Consider the following 12684-nt stretch of genomic DNA (forward strand, 5'->3'; position numbering starts at 1 on the left):
CTGTCGCTGTGGGTGTGCACGATTTTGGCGCCGTTTAGAGGGGACGGGTTTAAAACGCGATTTTCTCTAGGCTGTTCAAATCGAAGATGTTCAGCCTAGTTAATTATTAATGAAAAATCGCTGAAAGACCCCGTCGCAAAAGCTATTATTAGTTTTAAAGGCCTCGTATAATAGTTATAGTAGTTTTAAAATCAATCTCTAAACCCGCGACCACCAGAAACCGCAGGGTCTCATAAAGCAAACCACAGAAGGTAGGCTGTATATTTTTACATTAAAAAGGGCTTCTAAAGATCCCTTTATACAAAGTTTAATATTGCGAGCAGCTCATTTTGGGCCCATTATATCCCGCAGTATTTTTCTCGGCATTTGGGGCACAAATCTACCGCAATGTGAACGTTCCAAACCAGCGCGTTCCACAGGGACCCACTGGAAAGCTGATTTAAATGGGCATTTATTTACAGCAATTGAACACTAAATTCCTTCCATTTGGTCTATAAATTAATGTAAATGAGATTTAAAAATCATGTTTTATTGTGAATTATTTGTGAATATTATTTGGACATTTAGGCTATTTAAAAATGTTAATCATTTATTAAGAAATGGATAGATGTTTAGATCTAGTAATTGAAGTCTGAAATTAGCTACAATTAGGTAACTAACTAATTATATGCTTTAATTTCAGGTCATCCAAGTAAGATTATTTTATATTTGTTTCAGAATGCTTCAATCTATGATAACTGAAAATTTCATTCAGTTCTCTTAATTTTTAAGAAAGTTATGGGCTTTTGACTGTTCACGATCACAGCTTTTTTGTTATGTCCATAGAAAATCAATAGGGAACAAGATGCTCATTTCCCAGTATGAAAATGGCCATAACTTTTTAAATACTTGAGATATGAAAGTGAATTAGGTGTCAAATTAAACTTATTTTTATGCTTTATCTGATGGGATAAATTGCAGACTTGATTTTTAACATCTCAAAATTTTGTAACATTGCTAGTTGGTGTGGGCGCATTTTTCCAGAATTTAAGTATGAGCTTTTTTTCCCATTATTAGCCCGTAATTTAATAAATTCTTCTGATACACGTTTAATTCAGGAATACCTTCCGATATTCCAAAAATGATCCATTCTGGTTTTGGTACCAGTTTTATTTTAATTAATTTTGAAAAAATATCAAATATTCCATACCAGAATTTTTGGATTTTTGTACAAAAAACAAAAGCATGCGCTATGGTAGCTTCTTGACACAGACATTTATCACAGATTGGTGAAACATTAGGAAAGATTTTATTTAATTTAGTTTTTGAATAATATAGTCTATGTAATGTTTTGAATTGGATGAGCGTATGTCGTACGTTGATCGAACATTTATGCACCTGTAGTAAATGATTATCCCAGCTCTCTTTTGAAATTTTTATAGCTAATTCTTGTTCCCAGATTCTTTTAATTCCATCTGTTGTGGGTATTTCTATGTTTAAAATGATATTATATAAGTACGATATTAGATTAGCTGATTCCGCCTTTGTCTTCATTGCTTCATCCAGTAAGTCGGAAGGCATATTATGATAGTCTTTTGTGTATTTTTTCAGATAATCACGAATTTGAAGATATTTAAAATATTGGTTATTTTTCAAATTATATTTCAGTTGTAGTTGTTGAAATGATAGTAATTTTCCCAATAAGGTATTTTGTGTTTCAGCATGAGAGGGATTATAACATTAAAGACATTCATCTTGTAGTGATGTATTAATGACGATTGGGGAGGCAATCTCAAATCCACCTTGATCACCCTCTCCCTGCTCCAAGAAGCCCACAGGCAGTGGTATCTCTGGCATCTCCTCTTGCCTCTCCACCTGTCTCTCTTGCTGAGTCTCCTCCTCATTTACCTGCATGGCTAAAAACTTTCTGACTTTCTTTGACCCCTTTCTTTGCGCTTTTCTGAGACGCATCTCTGCAAGTCTTACTGTGAAAAAGATTCTCAAACAATGACAATTAGGTGGGACGTCCTCGATGGACACATGGTCCATTGGCGATATTGAGACCACCTTTTTTACTCACCTTATGTCCCCTCTGTCAAGCTTCCGGGTTTACCGTTCGCAGGAGTTCCCACGGTACCCGCAAGAGTCATTACGGATATCGCACTGGCATCTGCGTTCATACAATGTTGCAACGCTCACCAAAAAGTGCTCAAGTCACTCTTGGAGAAATTCAAAAATGTTTGAATTTTCTCCCGGCCTTACAAAGTTACACGACTACCTGCCGTTAGCGCCACGGAGGTCCTCGGTGGTCCACGAATGCCGTACTGTTATCGCAGGAGGTTCCCACGATGTTAAACTCTTGTTAAGTCTTGCGTCAGGTCGTACCGTGAGAAAGCCCTTTAACGCCCGTTCTGGCACCCGCTGTCTCGCGGGGAGAATAAAGCTGAAGCGGACTGCGAGCGAGGGGCTGTGTTCTGCGAGCGAGGGGCTGTGTTCTGCGAGCGGGTGCGGCGACCACCACGAGGACCCGGGTGCCGATGTGTGCAGCGGGGACGAGAGCCGGTGAGTGAGTCTGGAGCCGGTGAGTGTGGTCAGAGCCGGGGCTGGGAGCCACTGAGCCTACAGACCCCACACCTCCCCCCCCCCACCAGCACCACCCCCTCCGCCCCCACACCACCCATCCCCCCCACACCACCCCCTACCCCCCCACACCACCCCCTCCCCCTCACAACACCCCCTGCACCCCCACAGTACCCCCTCCCACCCCCCTCCCGCATCCCCCCCCCCACCGGCCCCGGCCCGAAGCCGTCCCCCTTCCCCCAGCTACAGAACGCTCCCGCTGGCCCCCACCTGAAGCCTCCCCGTCCCCAGCTGCAGGACAAGCCCAAGAATCTATTCAGCCCTCAATGTCCATACTAGCCCTCTGGAAACCAATCCCTTCGGCCCTCAACACCCATAATAGCCCTCCTGAAAGCCCCCACCCCACTGGCCACTGCCTGAAGCCAGCTGCAGGACACTCACCCCACCTGCCCCCGACAGCCCCTGACTGAAGCCGACCCCCTCCCCTGGCTGCAGAACGCAACAAGGGACGCAACAAGAAAGAATGGACTGAATAAATCTCTTTAACATTTAAATTGTTGTTATATTTTAAGAGTTATTTACATTTTAAACTTTTATAAATCCCTTTGTCACTTTCCGTGCCCGTCAGCTGCACCTGTGCAGTAATACCTGCGTGTTCTACGTCACAATGGGAACCCAATGGGAGGGAATGGCTGCGCCACCGGAGAGCCACTAAGAGTGGATGGGGGGGGGGGGGGGTTTGAGGGGGGCATGGAGTGAGTGCTTGGGGGGGGGCGGAAGGGCAAGGGATGGACTGGAGGGGGGGTGATGGGAGGAGGGGGGATCAGGGGCGTCACAACGGGAACCCGTCAGCCGCGCCTGCGCAGTTGGGGGCTATGCGTGAGTGGTGGAATATTAGAATTGGTGAAGAGGTGGAATATTGCGTTTGGGGACCCAATGTGTGAGAATGGGACCCAATGGGTCCCACAGTCTATGTTCCCATAAAATTACACTTTTTGCTACAACATAGCACTACATCAAACTCTGCAGAACGAAGAAAGCCCAAAAGGATTATGTTGTGAAGAATACAACACAGTCTCCTCCCATATGACGTCACCTCACCCCTTTTAAAGCTCTTAAAGATAGCAGAGTCAAGGATATGGGGAGAAGGCATGAACGGGGGGGGGGGGGGGGGGGGGGGGGGAGGGGGGGTACTGATTATGGATGATCAGCCATGATCACACGGCTCAAAGGGCCGAATGGCCTACTCCTGCGCCTATTGTCTATTAACATATCCTACTAGTCATTTCTCACTCATAATAATCTCTGTAATGCATTTGCACAAACTAACTAAAATGTTCCAAGCAAGACCCACATCATCACCTGTCTTTAGACTTTAGATACAGAGCGGAAACGTTACAGAGACGTTACAGCCCACCGAGTCACTATCCCACACAATAAGGACAATTTACTATTTTACTAAAGCCAATTAATCTACAAATCTGTACATCTTTGGAGTGTGGAGGGAAACCGGAGCATCCAGAGAAAACCCACACGGTCACAGGGAGAATGTACAAACTCTGTACAGACAGCATCCGTAGTCAGGATCGAACCCAGGACTCTGGCACTAAGGCTGCAACTCTACCGCTGCGCCACTGAGCCAGTAGTCCTTATTCGCAGTCCATGTGAAAAAATGATTCTGTTTCTTTCTGTGCTTAATGGATTTGTAGATCTAAAACTTACAGAATGTATCAAGACTCAATAAATACATAAACATTTCATGCCTCTGAATTTGCCATTTTATTTTCACAGTTGTGGAAACAAGAAAGTTTGTTTATTCAGAGTAGTCTTGATTTGTTGCTACATCAGATGATGGACAATGTCAGGGAGGTATCATATCCGACAACATGATGAAAAATTTCAGTTAACAAATTGTGACAAGTGTCCCAATACCAGACCATGATTTCTCAGAATTTTTGCTTTCTTATTTAAATGATGGTACCATTCTTGTGTCATTCCTGGTGGTATATTTTCATATGCTCGTTGCAAGGTATTTCTTTTGGGCAATCTATAATGGACAAGAATCAAAACTTAACAGAAGATAAAGCAATAACAACATTTAGTTGGCTACTAAATTTTAACGTATGGTATTTCTTTCCTTTTCCAACTTCATGCTCTTGTGGTTAGATCGGTGTAAATACCAAAATATAACAAAATTGATGTTCACTTTCCAACTCTAAGCGATTTTAAGTCCATTTATCTATACTTGTTAAAGCTTACAACTGCAGATATTGGAAATCTAAAATTAAAGGGAAATGCAGGGCAGTTAAGATTTGTGGAGGGAAGGAAGGGATTTTATGTTGCAGAGGAAACCCATATGGGAAGATGAACTTTCTGCCCCATTGTTCTGGACTTCGCTGTGCAGGAACTGAGGTTTTTCTCCGTCTACATCAGCGAGTCTTTCTCCTTCGTAAATGCCTCAGTCAGATCTTCGGTTCATTTTCCATAGGCACTGGAACATAAAAAGTCTAACCAAAGCTAAAGTCTGAATAATATAACTTGTCTCAAATAATTTATGTAGATCAGGATATTCGTGAATTCTTGCTATTTTTGCTATTGAGGGAATTCTTGCTATTGAGGGAGTGCAGCGTGAGTTCACGAGGTTAATTCCCGGGATGGCGGGACTGTCATATGTTGATAGAATGGAGCGGCTGGGCTTGTATACTCTGGAATTTAGGGGAGCTTATTGAAACATATAAGATTATTAAGGGATTGGACACGCTAGAGGCAGGAGACATGTTCCTGATGTTGGGGGAGTCCAGAACCAGGGGCCAGTTTAAGAATAAGTGGTAGGCCATTTAGAACAGAGATGAGGAAACACTTTTTTACACAGAGAGTTGTGAATCTGTGGAATTCTCTGCCTCAGAAGGCAGTGGAGGCCGATTCTCTGGATACTTTCAAGAGAGATTTAGGTAGAACTCAGTCAGGGGATATAGAGTCAGGGGATATGGTGGAAACGGGGTACTGAATGTTGGTGATCAGCCATGATCACAGTGAATGGTGGTGCTGACTCGATGGGTCGAAATTCCCAAATGGCCTACTCCTGCACCTATTGTCTATTGAAGTTCACTGTATTCACCTCAAGAATATTTTAGCTTTCCTGAATCGCTATTCCCAGAAATGAATGAAATGGGCCAAATGCGGTGTAAGCAATACAGCACGGTAGCATAACTTCTATCACTTTGTATTCTAACTCCTTGAAATTACTTTTTTTTAAAGTTAAATTTGTACTAAATTTTTAATACTACATGTATAAAAAGGGATACCTTATACTTTTACACAAGGAACTCCACATACATTTTTCCATGAGCTACTTACTACTTTAACCTTTAGAAACTGTCTAGTCAGATTTTTAGCGTGCTTAATTCCTAAGAGAAATATTTTAATTATGTTAGAAAATGACATTATTGACTCATGAATGGATGCCCAGTTTTCTGGGGGTGGGTAAGGGTTTATTTGCGCGCACTACAAGTTTATACAAGGTTCTCCTCCATAGTGAAAAGGGAAATTGTTAAAATTTGAACATTCTGGGTACTCTTCTATTATCAAAGATCAGTTGAATCAGTGGAGTCCTGAGAAGAGCTGGATTTGCTTGTGGCTTGAATAAATTGTTGGTATCCAAAAATGAAGAATACCAATATTGCCAATATATTGTATACCAATATGCTATAAGCAGGAAGATACAATGGGGCTCCAGGTTCAAAATTCTTTATGTCGCTATCTTAAATATTGCAAACATCTAATTTAAAATGTGCAAGTCAAAGCTCAACCTAAATTAGATATTTTATATCCCTATTCATGTTGTGCAGCAAGGAGATATGGCTTCTTCTATCTTTTTATTAAATCTTATAATACAGAACCAACCTCCAATTTTCTTTAACATCAAATTATACATGAACCTTTCTGTTGACATATTCCTGACCTAGATTTGAAATCTTTGTTGGGTACTGCTTCTGTCTTTTTGCTGAGAGGTGTGGATCTTTCTGAAATTTCTGAAGATAGAGTTGAACAGAATGTTGTTGCTTCTGTCCCGCCACTGGTCTGTGAACTCCCGGTAGACTCTGAAATGCTTGAACCGTCATGGGACCCAGATTGTCTCTAGAAGGAAAGGAATTTCTGAAAACATGGCAATGTTCTCCCAGAACACGAGGATCACATTAGTTTGATTCTTCACACTGACGCGTGTAATAGCATATAAAAATTAAGAAAAGTTACATGGTATGTTTGTATGAATATTGAATTATCTCCAGATAACTAATCAATGTAATGTTTTTTTCTTTTTTTAATTTGGTAAGTGAACCACACGGTCTTTTTCCAATTTTTTTATTTATTTACTTCTTTTTTTTTCCCCCCTATCTACTTATTTTTTAATTTTGATTGCTGTTTTTCTTACTTATTTTTATTCATGGTGATGGTGTTGCACTGTTTTGTATAAATCTCTTAAAAATCAATAAAAATTTAAGTGAAAAAGAAAAGTTACATTTTAAGATAGTACTGTATTGTATATTGAGCCCGAGTTACAGCACACAAAATAGTTTACCTTTGTCTGACATATCCCAGGTACTTTGCTTTGCGATTTATCTTTATTGAAATTGTCTGCAAAATTCTGCACAGAAAACAGATAATTGGAACAACATTAGTGAGGTACCTCAATGCTAATTATCACAAGGATGATTTTTGGCAGTTCTTTGTTTAAATTATTCATTTATTAGAATGTGTGATTTACTATCAAAGTCAGTACTGATTATCCATTTCTAATTGCCCTTGAGAGGTTGGAGGTGAGTTGCCTTTCTTCAACTGCCAGTCTTTCTGACAAAGGTATGTACACAATGCTATTTTGTTTAGTTTACTGACTCCAATAGCTATTTAGACTACACTTCTTCCCACCCTGCTTCCTGTAAAGACTCTATCCCCTACTCCCAATTCCTCCGTCTATACCGCATCTGCGCCCAGGATGAGGTTTACCATACCAGGGAGTCGCCCTCATTCTTTAGGAAACGGGGGTTCCCATCTTCCATTATAAATGAAGCTCTCACAAGGGTTTCCTCAATATCCCGCAGCTCCGCTCTTGCTCCCCCTCCCTCCATTCGTAACAAGGACAGAGTCCCCCTTGTCCTTACCTTCCACCCCATCAGCCGTCGCATACCCCAACATGTTCGCCACCTCCAACGGGATACCACTACTGGCCACATTCCCATCTCTACCCCTTTCTGCTTTCCGCAGAGACCATTTCCTCCGCAACTCGTTGGTTAACTCGTCCCTTCCCACCAAACCACCCCCTCCCCAGATACTTTCCCCTGCAACCTCAGGAGATGCAACACCTATCCCTTTATCTCCCCCCTCGACTCCATCCAATGACACAGTCTTTCCAGGTGAGGCAGAAGTTCACTTGCACCTCTACGAACCTCATCTACTGTATCCTCTGTTCCAGGTGTCAACTTCTTTAGATCGATGAGACCAAGAGCAGGCTCGGCGATCGTTTCGCTGAACACCTCCGCTCAGTCCATCTTAACCTACCTGATCTCCCGGTTGCTCAGCACTTTAACTCCCCCTCCCATTCCCAATCTGACGTTTCTGTCCTGGGCCTTCTCCAATGCCAGTGAGGACCAGCGCAAATTGAAGGAACAACACCTCATCTTTCGCTTGGATAGCTTACACCCCAGCGGTATGAACATTGACTTCTCTAACATCAAATAGCCCTTGCCTTCCCCCTCTCTATCCCCTCCCCCTTCCCAGTTCTCCCACCAGTCTTACTGTCTCCGACTACATTCTATCTTTGTCCGGCCCATTCCCGACAACTCTCGTTTCCCTTATCCCTAACCAGTCTGAAGAAGGGTCTTGACCCGAAACGTCACCCATTCCTTCTCTCCAGAGATGCTGCCTGTCCCGCTGAGTTATTCCAGCACTTTGTGTCTACCTTTGTTTCGTTTAGAGATACGGTGTGGAAGCATAATCCTTCGTCCCACCAAGTCCATACCAACCAATGATCACCCGTTCACACTAGTTCTAGTTTATCCTACTTTCGTATCCTACACACTAGACAATTTACAGAGGCCAATTAATCTACAAATCTGTACGTCTTTGGAACGTGAGGGAAGACTGGAGCACCCAGAGAAAACATTCATGGTCACAGGGGGAACGTACAAACTCTGTACAGGTAACACCCATTGTCAGGATTGAACCCGGATATCTGGCACTTTAAAGGCAACAACTCTCCTATTGAACCACTGTAGTGATCTGTTGGCTCAGGAGTTCCAGGATTTAGAACCAGTAATAATGAAGTACTACAATACATATTTGAAGGAAAACCTACAGCTCCTACGTATAAACTGCCCTTGGCCTTCCAGCTGGTATAGGCACGGAGATGCTGTAGAATGTAATTAAGTACATTTTGAAGGTGGTACACAGTGCACCCCATATATGCCAGCGATGAAGGGATTTAATGTATAGGATTGGAGATGTGTTGTTTTGTCATGAATGCTGTTGAATTTCTTGAGAATTATTGAAGCTGCACTCATCTGTCTGGTCCAAGTATCTGATGGGGTCTGGAGTAGAGTGGTCTGATAAAAACAAAACTGGGCAGTAGTGAGCAGATTATTGGTGACCAAGCACTTTTGTTGATGATTGACAGTAGACTGATGGGGTGGTAGTTAGCTGGAATGGATTTGTCCTGTTTCTTTTGTATAGGAGCCTATGTTGTAAATGTATGGGAACATCTTGGTTAGCGATTCTGATACCAGACAGTAAACCCTCTTTATAACGGACCACGGGAGGGAGGGGTGTAGGAAGGATCTGCAGATGCTGGTTTACACCGAAGATAGATACAAAATGCTGGAATAACTCTGAGTCGGGCAGCATCTCTGGACAAAAAGACCAGGTGACGTTTCAGGTCAAGACCCTTCTTTATACTGGGAGTTAGGGGAGAAGGAAACTAGAGGTATGAAAAGGAACAGAACAAGTCAGAGCCGGCACCGATGACCCAGGATCCCACAATGGTCCACTGTTGGCTGTGGAGGAAATGATAAGGAAGAGATACCAACAGTGAAACTAGTAGGATGACTGGGGTGGGGGAGGGATGGTTAGAGAGGGAATGCAAGTTATTTGAAATCCAAGAAATCAATCTTCATATCGCTGGGTTGCAACGGAATGGTGTCCGTTATTGCCGACTGTCCGCTCTAACTGAGTAAGTTATTATCAATGTTTAAGTAGTGGAAACAAACTATTGCAGTTGTTGGTTTATAGGACAAAAGTATTGCAGTGACAGCAGGTCAGGCAGCACCTCTGGAGAACATAGATAGGTGAAATTTCAGGTCGGGACCCTTCTTCTGACTCTTTGTCCAGAACTGGGCCTGGTACCCAGGTGGGTTGACGGCCCCAGCTTGTTGGTAGCTGGGGGAGGGGCGAGGATTGGCAGAGTCATTGGTCATGGCCCGCTGACGACCAGAATTCAGGTAAGGGTTGCCGGTGGAGGAGGCAGCAGCAGCCGGAATGGGAACAGCGGCAGTGGTGACAGAGGCAGCAGCAACATGGGCGACATAAATAGGTCCATTAAAATGTGGGTTTTACTGTATTTACTTATGAGTTTCTGCAAAAATTATTTAGAATAATATTTCAGCAGTAAAGCCTCCTTATACATTAAACTCTCAACATGGGATGCCATTTCCAATCAAAAGTTTAATTTTGTCCAGCTGAACTTTCAACTTAGAATTTTGTGTTAGTGGCTACTGATGGTTGTTACTCAATGTATCTCTTTTAACTAATCAGAACTTGGTTTGGTAATAGTAAATAAGAGAGTGAACAATTATTTTGCTCACTAGGACCATTGCTTTCCTTGTAACAAACTTAGATAATGGGGCACTATTTCAACATTTGCGATGGTAGTAAATGTGGATGGATAGCGATAAATAAGTTGGTAGAATGGGCAAAAAGGCGCCAAATTACATTTAATAGAGAAATGCGAGGCCATAACATTTATAACGGGGGTGGCGCAGCGGTAGAGCTGCTGCATTACAGCGCCGGAGACCCGGGTTCGATCCCGATTACGGGTGCTGTCTGTACAGAGTTTGTACGTTCTACCCCTGACCACGTGGGTTTTCTCCGAGATCTTTGGTTTCTTCCCACACTCCAAAGACATACAGGTATGTAGGTAACATGGCTTGGTATAAGTATAAATTGTCCCTAGTGTGTGGTCAGCAAGGACTCGGTGGGACAAAGGGTATGTTTCCACACTGTATCTCTAAATTAAAACTAAATTCAATAAGACCAATGATGATTAGCAATATAAAGGATACAATTCTGAAGGGACTTAAGAACAGAGAGATTTGCATAGACATGTACATATATCTAAAGGCAGGACATAAACCTAAGGTTGGTGTTTACAAAGAAAAGCACTGAGTATAAAAGTAAAGAATTTACATTGAACATTACAATGATCACAATCAACATAGTACATTCAATTCTGGTTATTTTCTTGAAAGCCTAAAAGAGGCTGTACAAAACATTCAGTGATGATGAGGGACTTCAGATACATGGATAGATTAGAGAACATTTGATTGCTTTCCTTAAGGCAGAGATATGATTTCAAAAAGTGTCAAAAATAAGGTTTCTAGACAAAAATGATTTGAATCAATAAAAGATCGAGAATTGGACGGGTTGCACTTGAACTCGAGGGGGACCAATATCCTGGCGGGGAGATTTGCAAAGGCTACTGGGGAGACTTTAAACTAGAACGGTTGGGGGAAGGGCTCAAATTGGGAAAGCTAGCCGTCAGTGTGTGAGGCAGGAGCCAGAGAAGGGTAGCACTCTGACCCAAAATGTAGGGGAGAAAGAAGAAAAAGACAATAAACAGAGAATAAGAGAGGGTAGGTTTCTTAAATGTGTATATTTTAATGCTAGGAGCATTGTAAGAAAGGTGGATGAACTTAGAGCCTGGATTGACACCTGGAAGTATGATGTTGTGGCGATCAGTGAAACATGGTTGCAGGAAGGCTGTGATTGGAAACTAAATATTCCAGGATTTTGTTGCTTCGTGTGTGATAGAATTGGAGGGGCAAGAGGTGGAGGTGTTGCATTGCTTATCAGGGAAGATATTACAGCAGTGCTTTGGCAGGATAGATTAGAGGGCTCGTCTAGGGAGGCTATTTGGGTGGAACTGAGAAATGGGAAAGGTGTAGCAACACTTATAGGGGTGTATTATATAGACCGCCAAATGGGGAGCGAGAATTGGAAGAGCAAATATGTAAGGAGATCACAGGTATTAGTAGTAAGCACAAGGTAGTGATTGTGGGAGATTTCAATTTCCACACATAGACTGGGAAACACATTCTGTAAATGGGCTGGATGGTTTGGAGTTTGTAAAATGTGTGCAGGATAGTTTTTTGCAGCAATACATAGAGGTACCTACTAGAGACCTCCTGTTAGGAAATGAGACGGGTCAGGTGGCAGAGGTATGCGTTGGGGAACAGTTCGGGTCCAGTGATCACAATACCATTAGTATCAATATAATTATGGAGAGGGTCAGAACTGGACCTAGGGTTGAGATTTTTGATTGGACAAAGGCTAACTTTGAGGAGATGCGAAAGGATTTAAAAGGAGTAAATTGGGACATTTTGTTTTATGGGAAAGATGTGGAAGAGAAATGGAGGCCATTTAAAGGTGAAATTTTAAGAGTACAGAATCTTTATGTCCCTGTTCGGTTGAAAGGAAATAGTAAAAATTGGTTTTAATGGGAAATTGGACACTTGGATCGGAAAAAGAGAGAGATCTACAATAATTATAGGCAGCATGGAGTAAATGAGGTGCTTGAGGAGTATAAAGCATGTAAAAAGAATCTTAAGAAAGAAATTAGAAAAGCTAAAAGAAGATATGAGGTTGCTTTGGCAAGTAAGGTGAAAGTAAATCCAAAGGGTTTCTACAGCTATATTAATAGCAAAAGGATAACGAGGGATAAAATTGGTCCATTAAAGAGTTAGAGTGGACAGCTATCTGCAGAGCCAAAAGAGATGGGGGAGATATTGAACAATTTATTTTCTTCGGTATTCACCAAGGAGAAGGATATTGAATTATGTGAGGTAAGGGAAACAAGTA

The 12684-nt window shown here is 42.2% G+C and overlaps 1 long non-coding RNA gene across 2 annotated transcripts in view; it reads right to left on the minus strand.

Moving 5' to 3' along the window:
- Positions 1-4338: 4338 nt before the first annotated feature.
- Positions 4339-12684, minus strand: part of LOC116978629 — a 34646-nt gene continuing 26300 nt past the window's right edge. The window contains exons 2-4 of one of the 2 annotated variants that reach the window (XR_004413484.1): positions 7139-7204; positions 6521-6696; positions 4339-4606 (exon numbers count right to left, since the gene is read on the minus strand). This is a non-coding gene — a long non-coding RNA (uncharacterized LOC116978629). Of the gene's footprint in view, positions 4607-6520; positions 6697-7138; positions 7388-12684 lie in introns of those variants that run through there. The other variant, XR_004413483.1, reaches the window with a different exon arrangement.

This window comes from Amblyraja radiata, chromosome 11, assembly GCF_010909765.2.
Source record: "Amblyraja radiata isolate CabotCenter1 chromosome 11, sAmbRad1.1.pri, whole genome shotgun sequence".
In the NCBI taxonomy this organism is placed as follows: Eukaryota; Metazoa; Chordata; class Chondrichthyes; order Rajiformes; family Rajidae; genus Amblyraja; species Amblyraja radiata.